This window comes from Netta rufina (assembly GCF_964035555.1).
Source record: "Netta rufina genome assembly, chromosome: 6".
Lineage (NCBI taxonomy): Eukaryota > Metazoa > Chordata > Aves > Anseriformes > Anatidae > Netta > Netta rufina.
Genome location: NC_140129.1, coordinates 27,162,963 through 27,180,127, shown reverse-complemented (window position 1 = coordinate 27,180,127; position 17,165 = coordinate 27,162,963). Strand labels below are relative to the sequence as shown.

At 39.7% G+C, this 17,165-nt stretch overlaps 1 protein-coding gene across 6 annotated transcripts in view; it reads left to right on the top strand.

Moving 5' to 3' along the window:
- PTPN4 (protein tyrosine phosphatase non-receptor type 4) overlaps positions 1 to 17,165 on the top strand; it is a 108,297-nt gene that overhangs the window by 19,816 nt on the left and 71,316 nt on the right. The window contains exon 2 of one of the 6 annotated variants that reach the window (XM_084289564.1): positions 7,517 to 7,584. The exons of 3 other annotated variants lie outside the window; for them this stretch is intronic. The gene's annotated coding sequence lies outside the window, so the exon portion shown is untranslated. Of the gene's footprint in view, positions 1 to 7,516; positions 7,585 to 8,016; positions 8,037 to 9,418; positions 9,484 to 17,165 lie in introns of those variants that run through there. 2 more of the 6 variants (XM_084289567.1, XM_084289565.1) reach the window with 2 other exon arrangements.

Here is a 17,165-nt window from a genome sequence, read left to right as displayed (position 1 = left end):
ACATTTGAATTTAAATTAATTAACAAAGCTGGACATTTTCAAATCTGAGCCTAGGTCGAGGCACACAAACAACATGAAATTACATCTAAGTCTAGCTCTGCACGGGCAGTGTCAGGTAAATGTTCTGGCTGGATCTAAGACCACATGTAATAGTGCATCTGCATGTGTTTAAGCATTAAAATGTTTCAGCTAAAATAAAAATATCTTTTGTTCTTCAAAATTCATAAATTGCATTTCTTCTGTGTCTTTATTTACTTTTAACCTGGCAAAACAAACCAGGAAAGTCAGTGTTCTTCAACAGTGCGATATGCTCCAGTAATACAGAATTTCTGCAGCTTAGCTTTGGTATTCAGCTGTGTACACTCTTTCAGGAAGAGATGATATTAATTACCCTCTGGTCAATCATATGAGCTATAGTTTATCATGGTGTCCTTGCCTTCTTTCTGGCAATCATAAACCTGTTTATTGACCTTCAGAATTTCCTTTTGTTCTAGGACAGAAGCATCAATCTGCTTCTTTCAAAGATCAAACGCTGAAGTAAAACAAAAATCTAAGCTTAACACAGAATGCTCACTCAGACCATAGGCTTCAGTATTATTTTTTTTCAGTAAATAGGTAATTTTCCAAACTTTAATACCAGCATTTGATGCACTGCCTTGATGAAAATGAATTACTGAGTACTGATCTCTTTAAGTATATCCCCAAAACAGAAATGGAAAACTCTTCTGTGGGAGGTAAAATATAAATAAAGATGACTTTTTTTGTGGCTTTATGTCCTATCGTCTCTACACCTTCTCCCAAAAGATTTCTCCACACCTTTACACCTTCTGCTGTGCTGCTGGTACCTCCCGATAATGTGGATCCTACTGTGAGATCTTTTCCATGAGCCCCTGAACACTGTTGTCTTTCCCCTGCTGAAAAGAAGCCATGGTCTTCATTCAGGAGCTGCTCTCTGCTGGTTCCTGAGGTAATATTTTTCTTGACTAGAGATGGTCATTGTGTTTTCTTCACGTAAACATTACTGTCAAATAGTTGTATGGTTCTTCCCTGCTGCCCTGTCTAGATTTTGTGTACTTTCCACAGATGTCACGTTTTTATCTGCAGCTATTCTGAAAATTGGCATTTAAGTAAAGGCTCTCTATCCCCCTTAAATCCGATCCCTAAACCTGATATAGGTATATCGGAGAGCATTTTTGTATTCTTTTAAATTTCCTGACCATATTCAATAGCAAACCGGAAGGAACTTCTTAGAGAAGCCAAAAAAAGTTGAAAAACAAGCTGAGTACAAAAGTGAATTTCAGATAAATGTTCGAACAAGTATAATTTTAAGACCTTTCTCATCACTTGTGGCTCAGATTAAAAATTCAACATGCTGTGGAATTTCAAGATGAGATGTAAAACACAGATTTGTGATATTATTGAAACTTGCAATGTAAGGATGGCATGGCTACTCCTACTCCATCTTCCCATACCATGTTTCAGAGGAGAGTTACAGCAAGCTTACAAAATGGCTTATGTGGTGTAAAGTGGCAAAATCATTTCTGGCTGTTCACAGATGCCAGTTACTTTGCTGGAGTGACCACCGTGTGCCAGAGATGCGCATGGAGCATAACCTACATATTTGTTAAAAAACAAAGCCTACCACAAAGAATGTGTAAACTGTGGGCTTGGATGTCTGTGCTCTTCAGTTACTTATTTTGGGTTTCTTGAGAGCTAGATGAGATTTTTCTGCACTTCCATGAGCTCTGTCAGCACTTGTTCAGTCTAGTTGGCACCTCTTCATTTCTCTCTGTTTTTTCAGCAGATTTTCTTAGGGAAAGGCAGATGATCTAACACTGTGAAGAAATTCTAATTTGTGCTTCTCTTTATATACTTTCATAGGACAGATGGACATGTCTGTTATTTAATAATGTTAATGTTACTTTCTTCTTAAAGAACCAGAATAGCTTCTAGCAGTCTGCCTGCCTGTCACTAGCAGACACGAGCTTCTTGCTGGTCTTGCACTAAATAACAGGGATTTTTGCTCTCTGGGTTCCAGCTTCCAGAGTTTGAGAACAGTGCATTTTTGGTTGGGTATTGCCAATTCCTCATACTCCTGGCTGGTGAGAAATTCTTTCTCTGAGCTTATGGTAGATAAATGTCCTGTGCTGGCCCTTGAAGAGTGGGAGCTACTTTTCAAAGGAATAAGGCGGTGGTGGTGTTAAACTTCTTACCATTACCGTTGTCTCTGACTGAGACACTTAACAACATGCTTGTTATTAAGAAATTGCCAGAGATTCCTGACATCATCGACTGAATTTGGAAAGGACAAACTTTTTCATTTCTTTCCTCTCAGTTACCAAAATTGAAGAACACTCAAAGATTCCTCTCCTCCCTTCTGGGCTGCCCCACTGCTATCAAAGGAGCGGCACTGCCTGACCGTATTTCACTTGGGGTGGGTGGATAGTGCCCACGGCAGCCCCTTCACTGTGCTCAGAGGCTGAGAGATCTCTGGAGTCACATCTCTTCTGTTCTCTGCCTTCCCAGACTCCAGTTTATGGACCTGCAGAGGATCCTTTCTGGCCCTGGACAAATTGGGACTTCTCAAATGTTTCCTGGGCTGTGAGAAGACCCACGGATCTGTGTGGTTTTGCTCTTCTCGTTGTTTCTGGAGCCACAAAACCCCTTCTAGTAATGGGATGCCTTCCCTGTTGTGGTACAGGGAATCAACTACATGCTGTTGTCACACATTTCCACAGAAAACATCAACAATTTCACAGCGGGCCAGGACATTATCAGTATTTACTCAGTTTCTTGACAGTTCGGAGGCTGTGGGAGAGCTCTGTGATGTTGGCAGCCCATTCCAACCACCTTTCTGAGTAGTCTTGTCTAGATGACTAGTCAGTGTTCAGCACAACACAGCCAGAGAGACTTGCCCCATGGACAGTGCGGCTGGTGCCAGGACAGTGCTGCATTTCACAAGGTACAATCTGAACATCGTCAGCTCGAGTGCTCCCCAGAGTCTTAGCACACACAGTTTGTATTCAGCTCTCCTTTGTGTGCTATTAATCCTATTTCTATATCTGCTGGCAGGTTTACTCCTCTGTAATGGGAAAAGGACCCTCCCTAGCTCGTGGGTTGAAGCTATTTGCCTCTGTGATACACTAAGCTCGTTCATCCCTACCAGGGATCCTCTAATTGTGCCAGGAAGGACTTCACTGGGCTAACAGAACTGAGGGCTAGTGGTTTGGTTTTGGCTTAGCTCTCTTTGAATCTTTGTGACTTGAATTTTGGGCTGCCTCCTACATCTTTGGTAAGGTGGAACTTGCTGCTAACTCAGGTTACCAGCGTATTTTTGGAAATACCGACATTTTTAAGGGTAAAAATAAAGCACTTAAAGCACTTCTTGTAGTTAGAGAATTGATGCCCCAGTAGAGCTGAGTCTGATCGGTGATACTCTTGCTATTTAGAAGGAGAGTAATTGCATCTTGTCAGCAAAGCTGGTCATTGCTTGTGTGATGCTTGTGTCTCTGTTCTGAGAAAATGCTGCTTCTGAACATCTGCAGCACAATGTGCATGTGAATAGAGACGCGGGAGCAGAAGAACCCAGTTACTTGATTCCTTTCTCAATATGCGCATTCCATATCCTGCCATATGGCCCTTTTTTAGCCTTTTAATTCTGGGATGATAGAGTTGATGCCTTCAAGAGTGCTTCAGCAGTGTTAGACTGCATGCATGCTGTAATACTCAATTATAGCAAAGACCAAATTTGTAGAGCTGAGGTACTGGTACAGGATGTACATAGGAAGGCGCAACTTAAGGAATTCAAATAACTCCTATGTTCAAAATTCAGAAATATATTTTGGGTTAATGTTGCTATTAATTCAGCATGGAAAATTTAATTAAAATTGACCAAAATCAATAAGACATTTTGGTTTTATACCCTATGGCGGTATTAGATAAGAAAAATTCAGTTTTATTTAAAGCCTGAGAACCTATTTTTACAGCAGCTGGGAGAAATAATATTTTCCATAGGCAGTATAAACAAACTGTGCTTCTGAGATAATACAGCTTAGCTATTAGTGAAAAAGCTTTTATTTTATTTTATTTTTTTAAGGATATGAATTCCAGATAATGAAAAAAACTTTGTAATAAGCAGCCTGAGATGATTACTGATGCGTTAAAATAAAAAGTCACATAATAGCTTTTTTTTTTTTTTTTCATGTTGTGTCTTTGCCTTTAAGTGCAAAAAATAGTGGTTCTCTGTAAGAAGCAGAAGTTTCACTTTCTGTCACGTAATGCAGAAGGTGGCAAATAGATTGGGGAAGCTGAGAGGATTGTTAGTTTAATTATAAGAGTGCCTAGAGAAGGGGGTGTAAGACAAATTGGACCTGACTGTAGAGGCACATGAATGAAGAGCATTTTTAAACGTAGTGCCCGACCGGAGTGGTGGCAGAGTGCCGGCTCAGAGCTCGTGTCCTCTCGGTGCCATATTCCTAGATGCATCTGTACGTGGTTACGCTGGTCCTTCTCAATGTGCTTTGTGCAGTAGGCCCACTTTAAAATAAAAACTAATGTAATATTTTATCTTTTGAGTTGATATTGTACTAGTATGTTCTTGATGCTGGTACAGTCTGTAAGTTTCTTTTTTTTAGGTATCAGAAAATTGTAGCTGCTGGAAAGCTACTGGAATCTCTCCGTACCTCAGCTTTAAATTCTGTGAAACAAAAGGCATTTAAAGATTTTATAATGCTGTGTAGGCAAAGGTGTTGTATCTATCCTTTCCATTTGTGATCACGTGGAAAGCATTTCAGTAATGTCCATTAGGCAGTGTTACTCTAAATCTAGGTGAATGTGGCAGTACCCTTGGATGTTTGGAGCAGATTTGGGCATGGTTTTTGTCTGGCTACAGTTTCCCTTCTTGCCTCCAGGTGGTATGCTTGGTTTCCTGTGGTCCTGGGGGATGTTCTGATAATTTCTGTGGCTATTCCATCTTCTGTGCCTACCCCAAAGGACTAGGGAATGGTAAAGACAAAGATGAAGTAGGCCAGAGAAGAAAAGTTGAGAGGTGATTGGAGAAATGGGTGTGAGGTAGGGAAGGATTTGAGTTGTGAAGGGAATATAACAATCTAAAAGGGGTTCATTACAGCCTTGAGAAGTAAAGGAGGGACATGGAGAAGATCTGGAATACTTGAAGGAAGAAAAGAAATGGTTTCAATAATAATTATCCTTGTTGTTCCAGCATGACTGCTGCATCAGCTTGTGAATCTGTAACCTATAGGACCCATATTTGTACCTGCCTTTCAGGGTAAACAACACTGAGCAACAGCCAGGGTACTTTAGGATTACTTAAAGGTGCACCATCCTCCTACCGTCAACAGTCTCTTGCACGTGGCGTTATTCAGAGGCACAAACTCTAATTTGAGCTCTGCGTTTTGAGAGTTTGTTTTTTCACAGTAGCTTCTGTTCCCTTTTAGAAAAAGGAAATGAATCTGTCCCAAAATGTTGACTGCTTGGCCCTTGAGCAGAAAGAAAATACTTGCTGGTAGCCTCAAAGGAAAGGTATTTAAGGAAGTGATGACTTCACTTGCTGGCAGCTTCCCTTCTACTACTTCTGTAGAAAACAGCGAAGACTTTCATTCTCACCTTTGCAAAAGGGACAAGATGCCGAGAAACTTGGGTTCATTCTGCCCATCTTTTCTTCATTAGGGACACTTGCATTTATTGTTTCTGTCAAAAGACTCAAATTGTTTTGGCTCCACAGTGTTGGAGAAATTTCAGTTTGTCAGAGATTAGCATCTCCCCATACCAGTGCATGCTGGAAGTATGGTCATTTAGTAAATTTAGTCATCAACACCTAAAACATTTACTGTAGTCCTACTAACACTGGCATCCTACTCTGAAAAGAGAGCGTTACGTTTGTCCACGGTGCTGAGGAGGATTTTTTTTTTTATTTAAAAATGTTTGTCAATTGTTGTACCAATGCAAGTACTTGTGCAACTTAAAAGTTAACTGTTCTCCTCTCTAAAATAATCTGAACTGCCAGTCAGAAAGCCTGCTGTCCTTTACTGGTTTGGCAAGGACCACAGGTGTGCCTGAGGCTGTATTTATCTCCTGGGTGTAAACACAGCAGCATCATTTTCTTCCTTCATTTGTGTGGTGCAGAGTTATCTCCTTGCCTTTGATTGGGGCTTTAGCTAAATGTCAGCTCTCTACGTACTGGTTTGTACTGAATTCCCATATATTAAAGGTTTGGGATCATATTTGTTGTCCTGTGGAGAAGCTCATCAGATGGCTTCGGAGGTGGAATTTCTCCACTTGTGCATGAGCAGTGAGTCCAGTGGCAGGGAGGTTTTACACAGGCCATGTTACAGATCAGCAGTGTGAAACGTGAGTTCCTTGTAAGTATTTGGAGATAGTTAGTGTTATGAATAAGTATTGATTTATTTATTCCCTTGCAGATCTGTGTTACCCTTTTAATTTTGACTATGAATTCCCTTTCTGGCATTAGTAGCACAGCCACCATGCTGTAAACGTGCTCACTGAGGCTGGCGCTGGGGCTCTGCTCTCAGTTTTTCATAGCCTGCCACGCGCTTCACGTGCTTGGCACTTCTGCTATGGGCTTGGAACAGGTAGGCATTTGGGAACCTGGCTAAGGGTAGGGCTGTGCTTTGTGGAGGAGATCTGGCCACAGCAGAGCTGCAGCAGCCCTCCAAGTGCCTGTTCTCCAGCAGCCCGGGCACTGCACAGCATCTGTTGGCTGTGGTGCGCTGGAAGGGGCCGTCCAAATGGTTTTATTGCTGAGCATTTTGTGAGGCTTCTGTATGTTGGAAGGCGAATTAGTTGGGACTGAAGGCTCCTAAACCAGGCTGCTGCTTCAGTCCTTTGGCTTCAAAGAGGAATGCAATGCTATATCCTTATTCTTTAAAACAGTGGAAAAAAAATAAGGAAAGGCTATGATGTCACATTCTCAGGTGAACATTAAAATAGCATATATTCATTCTTTAACAGCAAATTTTTGGATGTGAGTAGGGTGAACTTCACTGCGGCACATAAAGCTAAATTAATCACTTAAGACTTCTTCTGAGGTAAACTTATGGTTAGGTTATTTTATTATCTGTGTTTCACTTAATGGAAATGTAGTGACTAGGTATCTAACTACCGCTGACAACGTGGTTTTCTTAGAGTTAGGCTTTGTTTAAAAAATAAAAACAACAACAAAAATTTGGTCTGTTCTTTCCTACCACGAATTTGAACAAGTTTGCTGTCTTGATGTGTGGGCTTACCTCCTGGGCTGTGGCCATGATCTGGCTGGCATTGCTGGTGCTGGCCAGGGAAATGACAGAAAACCTCGCCCCTGCCTCAGGGCTGAGCAGCACGGCAAAGGGACTCGGGTATGGTTTTAGAGGCAGAGGATAGGTTTTAGCAGGAGAGTTGCAGACTGCTGGCTGTTTTATGAAGAAGATTAAGAGGTAATTTAATTACAGTCAAGGTATCGTCAGAGGTGATGAGCTCTTCCCTTGCTGGTTTGTTGCAGGAGGTGTCTGCTACCTTTTATCAGGAAATCGATTTGGCCAGATGAAACTTCCCAGGCACAGTGTAGAAGTAAGTAAATGAAATTGAAGACCCTGTGTTATGCAGGCGATTAAACTGCATTCAGGGTGGTGTTCTTGCTTAAAAGTGGTAAATACATGAGAGAAACCATAAATAGTGGTGTGATAAATAGTAGTGGGGCATAAGGCTTATAATAGCCTTTTATAATTTTGTAGAACTTTCTCCTTTTAATAGCCTATTGCTTTTTAGCTTCATCGCATGCTCACTCTGCATGTGTGTTCACTTGCCCTTCTCGACTGTTTTATTCCAGTTGGAGCTGTGATCAGTTTCTTTTATTGCTTAATTTTAAGGTTAACTGGCTTGTAACTTTGTTCTGTTCCTGCTTCTTTTCAGCGGGCATGAAACTTCATACTGAACAGAGCCAATGTGACAAGCATTAAAGTCTGTTGTGTTGCTGAATGTGAGCGCTTCTGAGGAGCAGCTGTTTTCCTACTGGAAATTCTGTAAATCATAGAATAGCTGAATTATTTCATCTCAAACCAACAGTATCTTGCTCGCTGGTTTTGTGCCGATTTTAGAACTTTTCCGTTCCAAGCAGAATGTTCAGATAATTTTTCTCAATCAGATGTTTTATGAAATGCAATGGTAATAAATATTTCTACATAGAAAACATGTGCCCCTCATCTGGGAACTAATTCACTGTTATATTTAGTTGGAGGTCAGATACTTTTTATTAATGTCTGAGATTTAATTGTCTGGGCTGAGATGAATAGTATGTAAGTACAGATTTTATCACTGAATTTTATTTTCACTTGGGTAACATGGCGTGACTTCATTTGGTGGGTTTGTATTAAAAATTCTTTCTAGGTTTTGTGGCTGTTTGTTGTATGCATGCAACTTTGGCCTTTACTTTTAGGATGTGGGATTCTAGTGTGTATGTGTTTTTTTTTTTGTTTTGTTTGTTTGTTTCTTTGTTGTTGTTGTTTTCAGTGTCTTCAGAGTTAGCCTTGACAGTGTGCTGTTGCTTTCCACTCCATTAGTAACTACTGTAGTTTCTGTTAATTTTGCGGAAACTTCAAACTAATACTATGCAATTCTATAAAAAACGAAGTTATAAGGTACAAAACAGTGATATTCAGAAACAAACAAAACCAACTTGATTTTTTTCCAGAAGCCTACTTTGATAAAGCCTAGCAAGAATTATTTAAGTTTTACATAAATTTGGGTCTTTGCCATCCTCTTGTGTTATCTTTTCTTCTAGTACCCTTTTTTTTTTTTTTTCCCTAACAGAGGCTTTTCATGCTTCTGTAAATTTGTCTGTTTGGGGTGGATTTCCATCTTTTGAAGTTAATGTAAAAGCATTTTTAGATAACTGTTAGAAATGCTTGTGAGTGTAGTTTTTCTTCATGCTCATTAAATCACAATCAATTTTGTACGTAAATAATTTATGAAACTTCAAATGTATGAGGAAGAATATATGGAGCCCACAGTCTGAGTCTAGCTTTTAATAATGTCATAATCCCTGGCAGCACGCTGTGGCTGAGATCTGTATGCCACAGCTTTGGGACATTGTTGGTTTGTACTTCATAACTGCAACTGTTGGTTATACTTCATAAGAAATACAGATGCAATTGTGCTTTTTTCTGGATGAGATCTATAAAATTATCCTTTTACAGAGTAGGCTTGTAATCCTTACAAATCTGGGGAGCGTAGACCTCTTTGAGATACTTTGCTTATGAAACAAAGCCACCCCAAATTGTGATTTTATTTTTTTTTTCCCCATTTCATTTCAGGTGAATGATTTTTCAGATTTAGCTGCTTAGTCACTTGAACTTGAGTGATATTTTCATTGCCAGATTCACTCAAATCATTGTGAACTTGTAGTCCTTTTGAGCTGGCTTGAAAATGGAAATTGTTTCCTATAAAGAAAATCTTTGAGAGGAGGCAGAGGTGAGTCAGAAAAATACTTATCTAAGACTGGGTTGAAGTTGAAGTAGCAAAAATGTGAAAGGGGCGGGAGGGAGTAAAAGGAAAACTTCAGATTTGGGATGCTATGAATAGTATGATTCTTTTGCTACTGGGCAGGTCTGTCAGCAAACCTGCTGTCCCCCTGGGCAGGGAGCTTTTTAGCTCTGGTTCAGAGCTCGGGCTCTGCCAAGAGCAGCCAAAGGGGGAACTGCTGCAGTCTTGCACCCCGGGGCCCACAGCTGGGGAGCGGCTGAGTGTCCGGTGCTCCGGGCAGGGGCGCGAGACGGAGCTGAGAGCCAGGGGCACGGATGGAGTGAGGTCACTTCTCTGGGCAGCGCTGCTCGAAGACTTTCCTTGGCGTGTTGCTTGTTGGAGGAAGAAGTGAAGTTGACAAGAGTTTTCCAGGCAGGTAGCCAGACAGCCATTATTTTAATGTTCCCAGCGGAAAATCGGTGTTTTTTGGCAAAACTGAAATTTTCCATGTGAAAATTTCTATTTTGTGGAAGCGGCATTTCTGATTAAAAACTAATTTTGATGGAGAGTGTCCAATTAGTTATATTCAGCCTTAGAATTAGCATCTGCTATGTTTAAGTCTATTGAAGATAATTTGGCTTAGGTTTAGTTACTCTGAACAGAATATACACAGACAACTTTCCTCCCTCTGTCTAATACTTCAGTTCCAGTGCCAGCCAAAATTCAACTTGAAGTTGGCTATGAGTAGAATAAAAGCTTTTTCTGAATTTTGCCAGTTTGTTTTCAATTCAGACTGCCTTAGGCTTCAAAGACTTCACAAGACACATGCCATGGCTAGAACTAGAGCTGCTCCGGACTTGCAGATCCTACTGCATGCAGCAGTATTGATCCATGGTTGGTTAATAACCAGCCCACAGTTTTTTCCCATTCGTTTGTTTTCTGTTAATGTTACCTTCAAATAATTGTGGGTGAGGCTTGTAGGGCATATGGAATGTGTGATTTGTGTTGCTTTACGGTCACATGCATAACACATACAAATTATAACATGCAACTGTACTGCATTCGGTGTTTTTCCTCTGTTTTATTTACTTAGGTGTATTCTGCTGTTGAAAATGAGCAGTTTTTATCTTAATTTATTTCTCTTGGCTTCTTAATGTTAAAAATGCAGCTTCTTGTTTTAGTCTATCTTAACTTCCACTGATTTCAGCCCTCTCTCTTTTGGTTAGTAAAGAGTTTAGGCTTCCTGATTTTAGAGTTGCATGGGAACCAAAACTTCTTTTTAATGACAAAAACTATTTAAAACTATTTAACCTAGTTTAGGGAACACATTTAAAAAATTACTGCAAGTTTATTTTGAGAAGTTTCTATCGGAAGGTATTTTGGTAACATTTCGTTATAATCTCCATGTATTAAATCTTATTATAGGATTGAGTCATGAAACCAAAATAAGAGGTCCAGCTCCAGGAATGGGAAGAGTTGCATTAGTAATCATCTGTGTTAGGATCATGGATTTCCATTTTTAAGGCTATTTTCAAATAAGGGCAGGTTCTGATCTAATCTACTTTAAATCATTGGAGAGGGAAGTCACTTTTGAAAGTTCTTCTGTTCATTCCTGATAAAATTATGCAAATGATAAAAGCCTTCAAGTATCATGAGCTGACAGATGCATAGTAGGAAACAAGTTCCAATCAACGATCAATGCATTAAAGTATTTATTTTGTAATATTTTTACAACAGAGGGGTAGTTAAATACAATACTCCTCTTCCTAGTTCTCTGTGCAGGCAGCTTTATCCTCTTCTGCCCTTACACAAGGTTTGGTCTGCTATGGGGTTTCTTGTTTTGTTTTTTTACATAGGTAGTTTCATTTATTTTTCCCTACTAGATATGCCGTTTTCCATCCTAAATTGCTTTTTCCAGCAGAAGTGTGGGCTGCTGCTCACTCCACGTGTGCTTCTTTGTTAGTTTAAGTGGCCGTGGAGCTGTGCAGTGACCGCAGCCAAGCGCTGCCCCCTCCGTGTGGCTCCAGCTGGCTCCCAGGCTGGGCATAGCTGTAGCTGGTGCTTGCCGTGAGCTTACAGCAGGAACATTGTATGGGAAGGTGGGGTGGGCAGGGCCTCTCCCTGCTCTGAAATTGGCTTCTGTCAGCTGTGAAATATGGTCATTTTAGTATTCTGGCCTCCCTGATGTCTCTAATGTCCACAGGGGGCCCATCCAATAACATCTGGTAATGATCTGTTACTTATTCTGACCTTTTGTCTTCCCTCCCCTGACTTCCTGCAAATTCACAGCAGCTGTTTTCATATTACAGGCTTTAAACTACACCAATATGCTTAAAGGTGGTTCTAGCTTCAGCAGCGTGCTCTCTTCCCTCTCACCATGTTATGTCTTTCCAAAACTGTTCTGTAAAGCTGTTGCACTGTGATCCAAGTGACTCCCGGAGATAATTATAGGTGCTGGTTGTTTACAGAAAGCTGTGAATGCAAAATGCCTTAATACAGGGAAAAGTGGTCTTTTCTGGTTTGTTAGGGTACCTATGGGTATATTGTGTTTAGCAGGTTGTCAGTTGTAATATGGTGTGGACGAAATAAATTTAAAAGTAAAAATGGGTTTAAAATGAACCATGTTGAGCTATTCATTGTAAGTAATAGTATTCTATTTACTTACAAATAGTATTCTATTTGTACATCTATTTGTATTTTTTTCTACACAGACTTCTAATGTCTCCTAAGGCCAAGACTGATCTTGAGTCCTGGATAGCAAGGGTGGAAGAGTTGCTTTCTTCATGTGAATAAATGGCATAGAATGTGAGGACATAATGTTTTAGTTCCAAAATAATTGACGGGGTTGATGGCACAGTTTCTAAGAAGTACTGTTTTATTAGTATTACTTATACACTGTGCCAATAAGTATTGTAAGCTCAGCTTAATGAAGTTTATCTTCCTGTCTTTGTGTTTCCTGAAATGTTACTTGTAGGAGTGAAGATAAAGCAGCTTCCAGACTTCCCCTACTGTTGTATTTCAGACCCAAAGCAGAGAAAGTGAGCAATTGAACTTGAGAGGACTTTTTCATTGGGCATACAGCAGTTCCAGCATAATGAGTATTGACATTTAATTAGTCAGAAGCATCATTTATAATAGGCTTTTCTGTTAGCTGCGCTCTTGTTCTTCGGGGAAGGGAGGAGAAAGGAAGGGAATGGTCAGATTGTAGAAATGGTTTATTTTTCAGATGAAATAGTAGATGGCTGCAGTACTACTGAATTGATTTGTGTTCTGGTAAGTGTCCTCCAGCTTTATCTAACAGATTGACTGTATAGGATGACCAAATACTAGTTTATATAAAATTGACATATATGTATAAATACCTAAATAAGTATATATATTGGAAGGAATACAGTTTGTGTAGTAATGGAGCAAGATGCTGTGCATTTAATCTTTTGTCAGTATTAGTAATTATGTGATTACAACTGTGAAAATGCTGCTTGATATCTCACAGCAGTTGCTCAAGATTTGAAACCTCTGTCCAAAGGAGACTAAATCATTATCCACATGCTCATAAAAAGGTGAACTAACAATTTTAGAAACTTACCTGAATAAATGGGTGGTAAAATACTAATTGTCTGTTAGCTCACATATAGGAGAATGAGCTGTCTTGGAAGCTGATGGTGGAGGAGAGCAGCGAAATTCAGTTTTCTCTCGGGTGTTAAACTTTGGGCCCAAAGCTGTCAGAAACTGTTAGATGAATTTTAAGGATTAATGCTTCCTGTGTTAGATCTGGCGCTGTGTGTGTGAGGCTCAAGGATGTGGAAGAGCAAAATATAAGAGGATCTCTCTTGTTGAGATGCAGGTGGGGCTATGGACATTTTGGGGCCATGTAGGTCAGTTGTTCTTTATTGCTCTCAAGAGTGGAAGACTTGCAGCTCTTTGGGAATGTTGTAACACTGAGTGAAGCATGCTTGGGCTTCATTTACCTAGTCACTGCAACTGTCAGAGTTCATTGGAAAAAGACCTCTCTCTTTTCCAGTGTATGTTTTAGGAAGTTTTTTTATCAGTGGCCATATGATATACTCATGTAAAGCTACCATTATCCTTAAGCAGAATGGATTTGATTGATGTATCTGTTTTACAGATAATCAATTAATTTACAAAATAAACAGAAGATTTTTATAGAGCCCAGAATCATTATTGATGCTGGTGACTGACCAGAAGTCTAGATTGGACCTTGTGACACCAAAGTGAAATAACCCAAAGATTAAGTATCAGCTTTCAAAATCTGGAATACTTTCCATTGTTTGGTCAGCAGAATGCAGGAATAAATGAATAAAATATTAAAAAGCTAGGAGGAGTTCAGGACTGTAGTATATGGCTTGGTTCATTTGAATTGAAAATGCATTTCTGCTCCAATTTTGCTTACAAGGACTGCCCTGTAGTTGTGTGCTACATCAGAATTGTTGATAGCTTTCAAAGTGAATTTTTGAAAGATAAGTCTGAACTTTTATTCCTTGGGCTAATGTGGACTTCCTTCAAAATAATGGCCTATCAACTAATGTTTTGTATTTTCTAGCCATTTTTGTCTAAAACATTTAATATAGTTCATTAACCATATTCTTGGTAAATGTATACGAAAGTGAGTACAAAAGAGTTACAGCATGGTGTTTGAAATGCCACGTGTTGTGATATGTTTTAGAAAGCTTCAAGATTTTCTTTGTGCTTTTATTTTTTTTTTTCTGTTAATTGGATTATCTGGGTGATGCTAGTAGCCACAGGGTCTGCATTCTATTTAATACAATCGAACTACATCATATTATGAAAATATGGGCCTAGTCTTCCAACTGTTGTAGCCAATTCATGTAATGTGTTGGACCCAAATCAACAGGTGGGCTATAGAGTGGGAATAGGTGTCTTCTGGGTTGCTAAAATACCAGCTTCTAAACAAACTGGAAACCATTCCAAAAGCTGTGTTCTTCATCTGTCAATGTAATAGGTTCTTTAGATTAGCCATGAAAATTTCTCATGTCCTTGCAAGCTCACATGCCTACTGTACCTTACCAGGGTAGCTCTTTGTGTACAGTACATGATGTTAAGTCTCATTAAAAGAACTTTTTACTTTGAGTCAGCAAATAGTTGTACTTTTGGGTAAACTGAATTTCAGTTAATTATCATCTTAACCAACTGCTTAATTGTTAAGCTGCTTAGAATTGGTTAGTTTATTGTAAGCCCAAGCAAATAGTCATTTTACATTATTATATATTTTATATAAAAGAATAGAGGATGCTGAAAATTCACTTTTGAAGCTTCTGTATGTTCTTTAATGCCCTAACCAAGCAAGTATCGCAGGAATGTTCTGCCCTTTGATAGGGAACACTCCCTAGAATTGCTTCATCGCTTGAAACCTGAGCTCAGTCAGGAAATGTGCAACTTACTCCCTCCATAGACCTGAGAGGTAAGAGGAGTTTCATTGCACAAGTTCTGTCCTTCTCCAGTTGCTGTAGCAGCACATGCTTTGGATTATTAATTCAAGTGTCTAAATGCTACGTGCTTAGCAGAAGGCTGAGAAACTCTAACCAGAAACCTTTTTCATATGCAAAGATTAACCCAATTGAAATCCAATTTAATGAATCCACTTGCATATATATAAAAAAGGTTTTACTTAGTGTGAGAGGCCATGATAGTGACCATGACGTGCACGTGCATACGCAGTAGTACCTTGCTCAGGTTAGGCTGCTGTGTAAACCAGATATTCTGAGACTGTTCCGGGTTGACTCTGACCTTTTGCCTGAACTCTTCTCTTAGGTCTGTGGATTTCACTTTGCAGCTTCTTTACCTGTTGCATGCTAACTTAGGCTGTAATGTATCTTTGCTTCAGAAGGCTACAACCAGTGCAGTTGAGCTTTTAACCAGTTTGCTCATTTTATATATCATTTTTTGCTGGGAAATCAGATAGTTATGATGTCTAGCCTCATAAGTGATTGAGTAATTGCCAGTCATCTTACTGTTTTTCTAGTGTGTTTTCAAATTGTGTAGCAAGAATGATGCTCAGGAAAATTACTAGTGTTTCTGGTATATATTTCTGGAAGAAAAGAGAAGTAAAGATGATATGGAAAAGCTTAGGAGCAAGCTATGTTGTAAAACAAGTGTCACAGTAAGACTGGTAGGTGCAAGGTCTGCCCGTGCTTAGCAGCTGCATCATTTTTGTATGTACATATGCTGGCAGAGGTTTAAACAAGGTTTGTGTTCACGTGATTGGCCACAAAGCAGTTGCGTGATAGCCCTGACAGAAATTAGAAGGAAGAATATTTCCAAGTGCATGTGATAGTGAAGGCATTTTAAAGTAATTCCTGCACATTTGCATAGTTTCTTTGCTGACATGTGGAGAAAGAGTACATTTGAATGTCATTTGCAGAAAATAGTCTGTATTTTGTCACCTTCCTCTCTATTACTTTCATGGCTGTTATATTTCCCTTTTGTCGAAGTATTTCAGGATTTCTGTTCTTATACTTAGCCTTAAAACTGTGTCCTGTAGCTGTAGAAGCCTCCGAGTTTGATGGCAGAAATCTGTAATGCAAGATGGGTGGCTCCTCAGGCTGCTATGTGTTGTGCGTTGGACTTGCTTCACTGCCTGACTTTGAAAGCTCAATACCAAGATGAAAATGTTTGCAAATAACTAGTGTCTGCTATGGTGTGAGCATGAATTCCACACCAGGAAGATGATAAACTCCAGGTTGTTGAGGAGCAATACGGGTGTCCTGTACTTTTCTTCCTTCCTTAGAGAGAATGAGGAGGCCCTGCCATCTAGGTCTTCAAGCCAGGTGAACTTTCCTGATCCAGTTTCTGTTTCCCTAGAGAACTCAATGGAGTTCTTCGACCATTTCATTTCTGTACATTGGAGGAAGGCTTGAGTCACCGTCTGCAACTGGTCGATGGTTTTGGTTGGTTGGAGTGAAAATCATCAGTGTTACAGCAACATCCGTGCTGGGTCGGTGGGTTGTGTCCATCGAAGGACACAATGTTTGCTTGGTCTTAAAGGGTTTTGAGGGCAGATTTTCTGCTTGTTCGCTGTGGTGAATTGCTGCTTTCTCGCTGGTTTAAGGCAGTAATGAGGAAGGAAGAAACTGTTGATGTTGATCAGCAAAGAGAACAAAAAGAGGGAGAGACTAGCAGGCTTCATAGGAACAGCTCTTTGTTCCTGTAAATCGTGGTGGTTTCTGGTGCTAAACTGTGGGTTGTTGAGTTCAGAGTCTCCTAACACACTATTAAATCATTTCTTGTGGACTGGAATACATATTTGTAAGCTGAACAGTCTTATTTTGTGCACTGGTGTTGGTATCCTTAGGAAAGGAGTCTGCTAACCTTCACTGTGTCTTGTTTGATTTATGGTTTGTTGAAATCCTGGTAAAAGTAAGTGTGTCAAAGTGTTATTTCTGTGGTGTAGATAAACTGTTTAAAAAAAATAATTCAGCTCACAAGTGAATAACCACTGTAAAGTCTCAGCTGGAGTTACTGGTTTTGTAGCTGCACTGTTAAAGATTTCTTAGATGCTGATTTTCACATTGTTGCAGCTACTAAGGTGATGGACTTTTAGATGGTGTCAACAGGGCATAACATATTATTCATGAAATATTATGTTGTTGGTTCAGATCACTGATACGGAGGCTCAGTTACCTGGTCGCATCTGTTCAGGGTTTCTTCTGCCT